Source organism: Microchirus variegatus (assembly GCF_963457635.1).
Source record: "Microchirus variegatus genome assembly, chromosome: 20".
NCBI classification, from domain to species: domain Eukaryota; kingdom Metazoa; phylum Chordata; class Actinopteri; order Pleuronectiformes; family Soleidae; genus Microchirus; species Microchirus variegatus.
The window spans coordinates 12901587-12915460 of record NC_139821.1 but is presented as its reverse complement, the minus strand read 5'-3'; positions in this window follow the sequence as shown (position 1 = coordinate 12915460).

The window sequence follows — 13874 nt, the reverse complement described above, 5'->3', positions numbered from 1 at the left end:
GAGAAGTGCAAGTCCAAAACCACGGCACACTACCTGGCCAAGTTTACTGCAGTGCTTGTTAATTCATTCTGATTCATTACAATACAAACCATGCATGAAACAATGAACAAAGAGGTAACTAATGTGGCTAAAATAGAGCTAAACTAACTAGAAATCCTTAAGCTCGCAAAGTACTGCGTGATCAATGTGTCTGGCGATATGTCCCAAAGTCAGATGTCACCTCCTTATAATTGACCGTCTATCTCCTCTTTCAATTAGCTGTCTGAGCTTATGGATCCACTGGGAAGCTGTGTGTGTCTGAATGTTTCAGTGTGTGTGTGGGGTGGGATGTGTGGGGTGGGACGTGTGGGGGGGGGGGGGCACAGACTAAGATAGAATAACTGACCCCAGGCATGAATAAAAAATGTGGGTGCGCATGTGTGTGTGTGGAATCCCTCGAGGATAAGGGCCTCGGCAATCAGCGAAAGAGGCAGCCGCATGAAAAACACACTTAACACATGGCCTGGCCTCTTCAACCACTGCTGTATATACATATATACATATATATATATATAAGTATATATACACATGCATACACAGATAGTGTCAGCTCTGCATTAGCACGTTAATGCACATCCTCACGCACACTCGAGTGATCACACATCACATTGAATTTGGGTTGAAGAGCCATCATCGCACATTTTAATTAACGACATAACAAATACATACTGTCAAAGTATTTTTTTTACACTATAGCTGAAACTTGAAAAGTATACATATGTGCCCTAAAGACAACAATTGCTGTTGTCTAACAAAGCTATAATGTAGTCCCTCCATTAAGTATTGAACAATCGCGTTTTCCCACTGGAACAATGACTTCCTTCGCCATCATTAGCAGGTGTAAGCTCTCGTCTAATTGGCTCTGGATTCATTTTTCTACCTTGCTCATAACAGAGGAATTAGTCCTGAATGACCATTTTCTCACGTTTGAGAAACATGTTTGACTCCCAGACACCAGTTGCAAAAAAAAATAACAGTCTTTAAATCCACTTTCACACTCCAGTATATGAGCTTAAAGAGTTTGACGGAGCAGAAACACATCAATGCGGCGTTATATTGCCAAGACGTGTCTCCACAGCGACTGCAGTAACACCTGCACACTAACAACAGTCTGCAGCAGCAGCCTGAAGGTTGTTTGTTCATGTTCTGGTAACAGACATACCATCTGTGTGTGTCAAGAGAGATTTTTCTGCAGGCTGTAGGGGTTTTTATTATCACCGTGTGTGTTTTCTTTGTCTATTGCTCATTTGGCTACATGTTCCTGATCACAGAAAATGACAAATGACCTCATTAAGGTGCCCCCCCCCCCTCCCCAGGTTGAGTTTATTGTTCCATGTCGTTGTGTCATGTAGACGCAAAATGCTCGACAAATGCATCGATATGTAAAAAAAATTACACAATGGGTTTTTGCATTTTCCCCCAACGGACAAATGACATGAAAGAAAAACATCTACCACCTCACTACGCCCACTGAATTATGGCTTTTGTGAACAATAATTGCCATTGTGTGAACCATTTACTGGGATTTTTCAGGCAAATTAAATCCAGTCTCACTTTAAATTTAGGGAACTAGTTCAGTGCCCGTAGAAAGTATGTATTCCTATAGAGGGAGCTGAAGAAGATTTTCCAGTTATGGTAATGCATGATAAGGAACATAAAGGCTAACATAATACAAACACTGTGCAACCTCATTAGACACAACACATGTTTTTTTAATTTCCGATTAGCATTAGCGTAGCTAGCTGTTTTGTGACTGTCAGCCTGTCCACACGGTGGGTTAGACATTTTCACATGGGAGCACATATTTATTTTGCATTAGCATGCTGCTACTTTGCGGCTAACGTGGCAAACCTGTTTTCAAAGGTAAGCTAGCTAGGCACAAGGCAATTTATTTTCAATTTTCGTTTAGCATTAGCGTAGCTAGCTGTTGTGACCCAACAGGCAGTGGCTCATCAGCAGCAGCTGCACTGTCTGGAGTGGGGAGGTGGGAGTGAAGAGGCTGGGCTAACTTGGCGAACCTGTTTCCAAAGGTAAGCTAGCGAGGCTACGATTAGCATTAGCGTAGGGCTAACACAATAATACAAACACTGTGCAACCGTATTAGGCACAAACGCACATTTAGGACAGCCTCTTCACTCCCACTTTCCTGCTCCAGACAGTGCAGCTGCTGCTGATGCTCATCAGCCTGGTGTAGTGTGATAAATCAGCGAAAATTAAAATTCCTCCAAAAAACTTGAAAATCAAGGATGCACACCATCGGGCCATGCTCAGCCCATATCCAAAGTCTTAGGGCGATCTGACTAAAGCCCAATTTATACTCCTGCGTAAAGTGCTCTGCGTAGCTACGCAGAGTCCTCTGCGTCGACGCAGAACCTGTCGAAGAGCCTCTGCGTCGTCTCCGGGTGCACGGAATATTTTTTAAGTGTCCGTCACTCCGTCAAGGGACTACGGAGACGGCAAGAGCTGCGATTGGTCCTCAGGACAGGCCGAGCGAAGCTGCTCTGTGCCGGCTCTCAGTGCGCTCCGGGCGTCCTGACAGAGGCGGAGCTGATCCCCGCCGATAACGCCGCTGCCGAACTATAAATACGTCATATCTTAACACACACAGCACATGTTTAGACTCTAAATGGCCAATTTCTCGCCTCAAATTATCTTAAAACTGCGTTCCGTGACACAGAAAAGTGAGAAACGGCCACTTTTTCAACAACAACAGTCTTTCTCTCTCTTTCTTTCTCGGACGCCATTGCTCACTGTAGCCAGAAGCACAACAACCTTGCGCAGCGACCCCTACTGATCGGGCGGGAAATTGCAGCGAGTGTCCGTCACGACGACGCAGAAGTATAAATGCTCGAGGCGTCTCCGTGGTGACGCAGACGGATAACGCATACGCAGTCGGAGAAGTATAATGTGGCCTTAACAGTCAGCGAGATATGCCCGTGACAGACACACAGACAGACACCCAGACGCAACTTGCTTTATAGATTGATGACAAACAACTCCTTATATGGACATCCTGCGGCTGCGCGTTTATAGGTCACATATTCAGGCTGTTTTTTTTTTTCCCCGTCTTCTTAAGTTATGATTAATTTTATATCGCATTTTCACTATATAGTGATGGAAAGAAGTAATAATTGTGCATAATAAGTCACAGTTTTTCTCTTGTTTTTGTTCATATAAAACGTGCCAAGTGAAATTTGAACCGTGACGTATTTGCAAAATTTCACAAATTCAATCTGACTTTCAAAATTTTGAGTACTTTTTTGTGTTTGTGTGTGTATATATAGTTGGTGAAAATCAAGAAAAGACACTCCTCTGTATTTACTGTACGTTTTAACATAGTAATGGAAAAAAGCAGCCGAAATGCTGTAAAAAAAAAAAACTGTCAGTTGGTGGTCCTTGATTTCTGGAGTCCTTGGCTATATCAAAACATTCCAAGGTTCCCTGGAAATATAAAGAGGCTATCTCACTATCCTTGAACTGCCCTCTTGCACTGGCACACTCTAGTTTTCACACTTGACCAAACTGTAAAAACTTGTTTTTTTTCCAAGACTAGAAAAATGTCACATGCAGATTGCAGGCGCTTCAGCTTCCACTGAGCAGTTTAAACCCTGACATTCCCTTTTGTGTATGTGTGTGTGTGAGAGAGAGACGGTGAAAGAGATAGAAATGGGGTTGGTTACCATGACTATTCCGATGACAGACGGCACACACAGTCAGACAAAGTCACACAGCACAGGCCTGGGTTTAATCACAGAGATTTACTGCCTCCTGAAAGTTCGCTTTTTTTTCCTTCCCCCTTTCCAGAGGTTAAAGAGACAATTCCCCCCAACGCTGCTGTTCCCACTGTGCGCTACACACAATGCACACAATGAAGTCATCAAGAGCATCACTCGAGAGCAAAGAAATATATATATATAAATCAAGATTAACAAGCAGTTGGAAGTGGCAGCCCTTCCTTAGCTGCTCCACTTCTCTACAACTGGAGGTATTATTATTAAAGCGTCCAGGTATGATTCTTCTCCGGGGACCAGATCCAATCATGAGAACTCATTTTACAGCCTTAACCGAGGGAGCGTATGAAAAAAGGACGGTCCGATTTTGGAATGTGAGCGTGAGAGTGAGAGTGAGCATCGGCGCAGATGAAATTTCTTCTCCACGTGATGCTCGACGCGTCCATTAAATCAGTCGCAGTGAGAGCGGGGACTGCCTTAAGAGTTTGATTTGTATGTTAATGCTGAACGTGACGCCCCGGGCTATTCGCTGGGGGGACATGAAAAACCTCATTAAGCACAGAAACATGGACTCCCCATACAACAAAGACCTATGCAGACCATATTATGGTTTGACTTCCTTTATACACTCTTAGAAATAAAAGTGCTTGTCCTCATAAGAGAACCCTTTTTGGCTCCAGAACCCCTTTGGAGGGTTCCACCAAGAACCCTTTTAAAATCCTTTATTCGGGAAAGGGGTTTTAAAGGGTTCTCTGGATCAAGAACCCTTGCAAAATGGTTCCAGGTAGAACCTCAGACCACACTTTTGGAACCCTTATTTCTAAGAGTGTAGAGTACAGCAGCAGCAGCAGCCACGCGCACTACAGAACTGTGTTTGGACCAACGGCGGCACTTAGTTTATGAACGAATGCAACGCTGAAAAAAAACGACGTTCCCTGTATAGAAACATACAGGGAACACGTAAAAAGGGCAATGAAGCTAATGCGTAATAATGAAACTATATAATAAGCAAGTGACCTCGGGGGCATGAAAGGTTGTAAACAATCATGCATCAGTTGAGGAGAGAAACACAGAGGAAAGCCTTCACACACAAAACCACTCTTTAAAGATGCAGTACGTAACCTTTGCTATTTTTGTTGTTGATGTTATTTCTAGTCACATTATTTGTATGAAATAAGGGCACGTCTTTGTCTTTTTTTTTTAGTCATACTCTATGACTAAAAAAAAAATGTTGCTGTTGCCTTGCTCTGTGCTGACATAAAACCAATCACTTCCTGTGTGCAGTTCGGGAATGTCGGCAGGCAACACGAAATGTAAACATCTGAGAAAAACAGAGAGAGTGAGAGAGATGTGGAGCTGTTTTGTATAAGCATTGTGTGAACTAATTTGACAGTGGTTTGAATGTAAGGAGCATTTGTTGATTTTTAAATGTTACATACTACAGCTTTAACCCTTCAAACAGAGCATATTGGGCTACTATATTCTATTACATTATATACAGTATATACAGAGCCTATAAGAATGTACAATATAGAGTATATAATTTTTTTTCCCAGCACAACCTATAGGCAATAATTTTCACCAAATATATAAACACACCTGAAGAAAAAGTACTCAAAATGTCATTTTTATGAAGGAAAATAAACTAAAAATTGTCTATATTGTGACTTCTGCACAATTATTGCTACTTTATATCACTACTAAAAATGCTCTATGCTCTACACATTTTTAAAAGCCTTTAAACACACACTCCGGGATGTCCATAAAAAGAGTTGTGTATTATTCCCATGGCAATTTACTAAGGGTGCACCTCAGGGTTAATAATATTTGGATATTTGCAATATTTCTGTTACAATCTGATACAGAACAACCTGAGGATCCGGCAAGATCTAAGAGGCTGTAACCATATGGAACGGAAAAAATGCCCATATGAAGGCTGCGTCACCCTGGAGACCATTTTATCTAAAGGTGCAAAACCAAGGGAAAGACAAAGATGGAGACAAATGTGGTCAGAGAGCAATAAGGGGGAGAGCAATAACGGACAGACAAGTGGAAATAAGAGCGTGAGGAACAAAAGGTGCAAGGCAGGGCAAACAGTAGAGAGGCTATCGACCTGTGGGACGCCTGGGAGACGTCTAATATTGACTGCATATCTTCCAACAGAGGGGGGACAGAAGAAACTGAGAACTGAGGCCTCCTCATACAAGTAACAGCAGTGGAGAGAGAGAGAGATTTCTCCATATGATCTCATTCATTTAAGATGCTTCACACAAAAAAAAAAACCTTGTTCTCAGGCTTAAAGCGACAAGCAGACACAAAAGCTGCTCGGAACAAAAACGTGCTAATGTGAAAAGTGAAGTTGACATTCTGCAGTGCACTACCAAAACCAATGGGATTACTGTAAAACACTGGAATATCACTGTTTCTCAAAGATGTTCGACAAAAGACTCAGCATGAAAATGGACATGACCTTCTGGACTCCACTGGTTTCAGAAAGACGTCTGCTTGAATGGAGGTCTATGAGCAAATGAGCCAGGTTTTCACTTGATTTATATCGTTTATAACAACTAGTTGACAGCTAATAGGTACCCGGTTGGGGGTTAGGATTTCCAAAACTGATGTAATCCCAGATTGTGGCTTTATGATACTATCAAAAGATGGTACATCCCTTTAACTCATCTCCCAGCACACAAAGCGAAACATCTCGCTGCTTTTCATCCAACAGCAACCATCGGACATGGGGATCTAGTTTTCCATTTCCATGAGTCCCTCCCCCGACCAGAAACAGTATGTGGGAATGGGATCAGATCAGATTAAATTAAAACCATGATACTTCACGTCAGCCCCCCCATTAAGGATTCCGATAAGACTCCACCACTTCCGAGGAAAGGAATGATTCTATGCACTGTGAGGACTGATTAACAATTGGGCCAAAAGCCAAGGCCTGTGTTTGTTCCAAAGAAAAAGGAGTATCTCAGTATCTACCAGCTACAACTGGATTTCTTTCAACAAGAATAACATCAAACATTGATTATTAGATATCCAGTCATGCAGTAATCCTTGGTTTTTACAGATGATGGCTTCAAGTTTCAGCGATATCAGAGTAACAGGTGCCTAAAATAAGACATCTTTATGACACAACAGTACCAACTTAACACTATAAACAAAACTGTTAATGGTAGGGTTGCACGATGTTGGCATTTTTGCTGATATCCGATATGCCGATATATCAGAAGTGCTTGGGCCGATAACCGCTACCGATATATAAAGCGTTTTTTGCTGCAGAGGTCATTTACTCTCTGTTGTGGAATTAACATCATATTTTTTCATACTCATGTCGCAGCAGATGTAGATATACATTACCTTCATTGAGTAAAATATCGATAATGATAATAATATTGCAGATAATACATTTCAAAGCCAATATCTGCCTGTGCCGATAATATCGTGCATTCCCTAGTTTATGGATGATCTGATTGTCTGTTATTACCTGACTCATAAAATTCACACGACATCCAATATTTCTGTACCGCAATTATGTTCGCATATTTGCTAAAAAAGCAACTTTAATCACAAGGTAAGATTAGGTTCCCTTTTCTGAGTTAAAGGTGCATTATGTAATAAATCTAAAGCAACTGGCCATAAAATCCTCCTAATATGTCACAGAGACTCAGGAATAATGTTCATATAACATACAACCAAAATATTTGCATTAAAAATATATTTTGTTTTGGCATGTGGCGCCACCTACCGCCGTCTACCAATCATTGCAGTCAGTAGAGTCTCAGCTGCTGAGCAACCACGGGTTGCCAGTTACGTCAGAAAACGAAACCTAAAAGACCACGGTGGAATTTGAATGTAGTAACCATTTTTGGCCACATTCTTACATATGGCACCTTTAAGTGTTTGAATCCAGCGACTTTAGGGTTAAGTGAACTGGAAATGGACGGAAATCGGACAAAACAAACATTTACTGATTCAGAAAGTCTGCACTCATCCTGCTATTGCTGCAGAAACACATGCTTATCATTTTAAATGGGAGTGTAGAGGATGTGATAAAGTGCATCTAAGTGAAAGTGACTAATTACACTCCACTCAGAATCTCCATAAAAGCAAACTCTCTACATTACGAGACAGGTCCACTGCTGTATGAACTTGAGGCTATGAGAAGACAAAAGGGAGCGCTGCATAAACAATAGGATGTTGGCTGAAAGAGGGTTTCTATGCGCTGTATTATTTGTTTATGGCCCTCGGGATAAAAGAAATACTCAATAGCCCATCGCGTGGCTCAACTTGTAGGTCGGACAAAAGCGACGTTCGAGCAAAAATAAGCCACGTGCAAATGTCCCTCAGGCCTTGATCTGCGAACCTCACCTGTAGAGGAAGCCACGCGGTTGAACTCATTTGGATGCCGTCACGGTTCGGTAATGCGGCGATGTTGCTGCGGAGCGCAGGGGGGTTCGCCGACAGCATGAAGCGAATGTGCCCGAATCAATGTACTGCAGTTGATGACACAGAACCCACGAACTGGCTTAATTTGCCTCCCCACCTTTGCCCTGATTTTCATTAAACAAATCCACGATGAAACACAAACCCTGACCTGCAGTCAAATACGGCACGGACGTAACGAACCTTAGAAGCCGAAGCGTAAAAATTTGAGATGCTCAAAAGGTCACAGGTTGCTTAAATTGCACGTTCCGCCATTCGGATCCACATATCTTATGCTGTTTTTATGCATTCTCAGACTGTAAATGATGGTCTAGTGAGGGAAAAACTCTGTGTGTGTGTGTGTGTGTGTGTCCCAATAACCTTATTATTTGACACCAATCTCGGAAGTGAGGACAGGCTAATGTAGTTCCCGGTTTCATCTGTCAACATGGTTTTTGGAGGAGAAAAGAATCAATATCTCAAAAAACCTGTCAATCTTTGACCATAACTCACTCATTACTACCACTTCATTACTTAATCTCTTACGCGATCAGCCTTCACTGAACACTGCACAAACAAACATGCATTAAAGTGCTGTTTTAAGTAACACGATGACATATTTATGTAAGAGGTCATTAGCGAGAGAACTGATGCAGTTTCCTAGCAACTCTATGGAACCTTTTAGCAACTATCAGCTGATTGTTTTTTGGGTTTTTTTCATTACTTCGGGTCCAAACGGGCAATAACTTAGCAACTAACTGATGAACACCTGAGTATTTAGCAGTGAAACGGTCATGTACAGTGTTTCTTACATGAGTTTTTAAGATGATATCAGTCTATGACTATCTCAGCTGCCGAGAGGGTTGCCAGTTACGTCTGAGCTACAATGGTGGAGAAAACGAAACCTAAAAGTGACCTCCGTATTTTGAATTTGAGTGTAGTAACCGTTTTTGGCCACATTCTTCCATATGGCACCTTTAAATAAAAATGAGTTAATAAGTGAGCAATAAGACTTGCGATTATCACTGCAGAAAAACCACGTGGACATCAGCAAAAAATGCAAGAGTTGGTGCTTCATACACTACAAACTACTATTGCCATCACACAACTTCTCCACACTTTCCTTTAAAGCACCGTTACGAGTGCAGTTCTAGTCTTACCAAGTTTATCTTTAAAACACATACAACTCAGACCCAAATTGAGGAGAAAAATCACATCACATTTACATGGAGCTAAGTAGCACATGCTCATAGTCCATGGATAAATGTCGTTCACTGCTGCCGGTGGATTTCTTCTGCCTTGTTGGTCAATGATGCTGAGCTTGTGGCAAACAGCACAGAGCCAGCTGTAAAAGAGAGAGGCCAGATTTATCTCTATACAAAGGCTCCAGTCAGCACTTTGGTTTTCTAAAAGCAGATGCTGTCGGAGCACAGGGCTTACACCGGAAAAGTCTACAACTCCAAATGTGCAAAATGTGTCATGATACATTCTGCCCACATACATTACTATATTATCGTATTGTTCATTTGACTGAAATTAATTGTCCTTGCACGTTTTCCACTCGACTTGTCATTTTCCCCACACCCGGTGGCCACGTTGTGTCGCGTCGCAAGTGTATTTCAATAATTCATAATACTATATAATAATAGAACATCAAACTGCGCAGTTGTTGATAGGGCAGAGGATCAGTGGATGTCGGTAGCAGAGGGATCCGCTGGCCGACGACCACGTGCTGTATCCAGTAGTGTCCTCACAGGGGCTGCACCACTTTTACACACACGGCCTATGAATAAAAAGGACATGCACTGTGCGTCAGAGGGTATAAGACACCCTTACATCTCAACGGCGAGGTTCCATGACTCATATCTGCTGCTCTCGAACATTAGCGTCACCGCTATGTATCGTCTTGTCATCCAAGCGCCTCACTTTGTGCCAAGTTTACTCGCTGTGTGACAAGCGAAATTGCGCTATGGATCATATAAAATAGGGCCCAAAGTGAGTTAACCCACTTTGTGTACGTGAGGGACCACACAGCTATTATTTGACACAGGGGACTCTCTGATTTCAGCAATGCCCTTTTTTACGGCCCCCCAAAGCCCTAATCCTAGAATCAATAATCTCGGTGTCAAATCAACCGTTCCCGCTGACACTTAAAGATTTGTGATACCTGATACACACACACACTGTCAATCGGTGTTAGCTGAGGAGAAACCCCGTGAATTTTGCGTCAAAAATGTATGAAAAGACTGTCTCGAAAAGGATGACGATATCCAAAACCTTGATTCTGGTCCCGGTTTTTCCCGAGCAGAACAAGAAGAGCACCTCCCTTGTCGTTCCAAATCCAGCCCCTGTCACATGGACAATTGTGAGTCTAAGTGACAAGAGAGAGGCAAAAAAAGAAAAAACTCAATAATTCATCACTCCAGTGCAGCCCTGTAAGGCCCGGCTTTGATACGACCAAAGGAGAAAGAAGGGGAACATATTTTTGTGTATATGGGAATCAAAGAAATCCATAATTCAAACAACAATGAATCATCTTCAATGGCAAATGAGACACTATACGGTTGCTCCATGGCTTGTGGTGCAGCTGCTGGGGTAGACTAATAAGATACATTATCTTAACCTTGATCCTGCAACATCAAGGACCTTAAGCTAACTATACTGTAGGGCTGAATCACTATTATACAAGACTCTATGGGCAAACACACACAAAAAAAGATGTATCCTGTATTATATTTTTAAAGATGTTGATTCTAATACAGAGCAAACATGTACATCAGTCATCAGACTCTGAGGACAGGCTGACAGACTATGTGGGTAAAGAGATAATAGACAAACAGAGGCGTGCAGTTACAACGAAGCCAGATACTCAGGTAGATACTGATGTGTGTGTGTGTGTGTGTGTATAAAAGGATACAGCATCCATTTAAAGGGCGGGACAACATTAGAGATCGTGATGGTATTAACTGCATGATGACTGACCAAACAAGAACTCGATGTGATCCAACAATATATGGGACACTCCCTTGGTGTTGACACCCGACACCTCGCATCAACCAGGTAACACGAGCTACCTGGTTAATGCGAGTGTGTACAGAAGAAACCACCGTGGGAAAAACTAACGCGATACCCACTTTACAAAATTTAATGTTCACGGATCTCGAGGTGCATATCTGACAAGTGATATATATTGCCTACGGCTGCCGTGGATAACAACCTAAACAAAGCATGAGGTTTCCTGTGCTTCAATGAGGACCGGCCAATTCACTGGAGTTAATACCATCCATCCATTCATTTATTTTCTAGTGCTTTATCCTCCACATGAGGGCCCGCTGTGCCTATCTCAGCTGACATAGAGCGATAGGCGGGGGTACACCCTGAACAGTTCGCCAGTCCATCACAGGGCCACATAGAGACAGAGAACCATCCACTCTTACACCTACAGTTAATTTAGAGTTTCCAATTCACCTAATCCCAATATTGCATGTTTCTGGACCCGGAGAAAACCCACACACACACAAAGGGAAACCATGCAAACTCAGGACCCAGGTCCTCTTGCAGCAAAAGCCAAGAGTGAGTCAATACCAGATATTCAGATATCTGTTTGAAAATTGACAGGGAAAGTAACCTTAAAAACCAGTTTGAGTACTAAACATACAGTCTAGAAGTGCATCGGACTGTCTGAGGTAATTACAGAGTAATCCAGCAGGAAGTACTGCGAGCATAGACATTACGTCCCCTTTGAATGCCCAAGCTTAATCACAATACCAACGCATCTAGAAAACCATGTATGGAAGTACTTCGGGATCTACACCGCTGATGACAAACTAGCGCACATATACGCAGCCTCACCTGCTAGTTTAGCCGTTAGCTCTACGCGACTAAGCGTAGCGAGTGGAGGAGGTGCACCCTGGAGTGACTAAAGGCCCGTTTATACTCGATACGCAAAAGACGGAGATGGAAGGAGCCTTCCGTCCATTGTGTGCCAAGCAGGGAGAACTTCCGATTGACGGACGAAATGGAGCCATACCACCGAAAATCTTGGGGGGCAGTATTGAGTCAATAGTCCAGTCAGTCAGGAAAACGATGAAGAAGCAACCTACAGTTGCAGTGAAGCATCTTCCGAATATGGGATGACTTAGATTTAATGGTCTTACATTCCACTGCATGTTTTGATTTGGTGTTTGGCTCTGCCCTTTAGAGGAAGTATTGTGTAAAAGAGAGAAGAAGAGGTTATTCATGGACAAATACTACATAGACAAAAGGGGCTGCCTCAAGTTTAAACCAGTGTTTCGATTCCTGAACTATACCCCCCCCCCAAAAAAAAACACAATCGGCAGAGAAAGATATCCCAACTATCCCATCAAAAAATAACAGCAACAACACAATCGTTGGCTCTTGTTGCAAGTGGGAAGCAATTGAGTGCTGGCTTGGGTTTAGCTGGGCAAAGGTTAAATGGGATTTGTGAGTCATGGATCACAGAGTGGAGGAAGGATGGAGTGGATTGTGGGTCAATACCAACAGCGTGCATATGTGGGGAAAAACCTGGAAGGACACAAATCTCGGCAGACAGGCTTAATGCGGAGAGCTGCGCACATACGGCCGAGGAAGTGATTACATTTGAATAATGTGGACGTTTAATTTATTGTTATTGTTTTTTTTGTTTTTTTTTATTCATAATGCCATTTTTATGGTGCAAAAAGCTTGTGCCTATAACAGTCAGAGAGAGAACACACACAGACCATGACCGTCTGGCCACGACTATAGCTACTGGCTCCCTGCCAAGTCATTAAAACAGTTAATTATCTGGGAGCCTCGTGGAAGAAGCTGTGAGGAATCACTTCTATTATTTAGAAAAACGGTTAAGACGAATATCTTTTTAACGAGTTCATTTTGCCACTAAATGCAAATGGAGATTTGGACATGATTTTAAAGTTGTTGCATTCTGGGTGAGAGTTGTTCCTCAAGAAAAACGCTATCAAGTAAGATATGTACACATTCTTGATTAGGGCAAGGCAATAATTCAATAACAGTTAATGCAATATATTTTTTCTTCAATAGCAATATGACAAAAGTTCTCTACTCTATATGTTAATATAATGTTTATGCACATTGCAAACACTTTTCAAATATCTTGGGTCTGTTTTCAGGAGCAAAAACCAATCTTAAACTTTCTGATATTTGTGTGTCAATTTCTTTTACCATTTTGAGGAACACACAATACATCAACTATTGTCCTTTCTTAAAGAACCGTCAACAGCAAACAACAACTTACACAAGCATCACTTTCTCTGAGTGATCGCCATCTTCTCCTGAGGTGTGCTCATCTGTACGTCACCTCCAACTGCAATAATCCTAAGTGCTTCGAAGGCAAGGTAACACTGACCGTGCATAAATCAATCTCCTTGTTAGTCCCCCACCTCCCCCCCAAAAAAGTACCAGCCTTAAGTTCGTGATGTTTTAGTCGCATCATCTTCTTCTTCTTTATTTATCAGCCCAGATATGGCAACTGTGGTCTCTTTGAGTCTCGTCTCGACTTTGGTCCCACTGAGGGTTACGAAAGCCGTGTTTCCATCGTGGTACAGTTCGCTTTGGAAAGGGAGTGACGCTTTTCTGACGCCGAATCGAGCTCCACCTGGACTGTCCCATTACTCTGGTACCCCAAGTAAAGGGTAG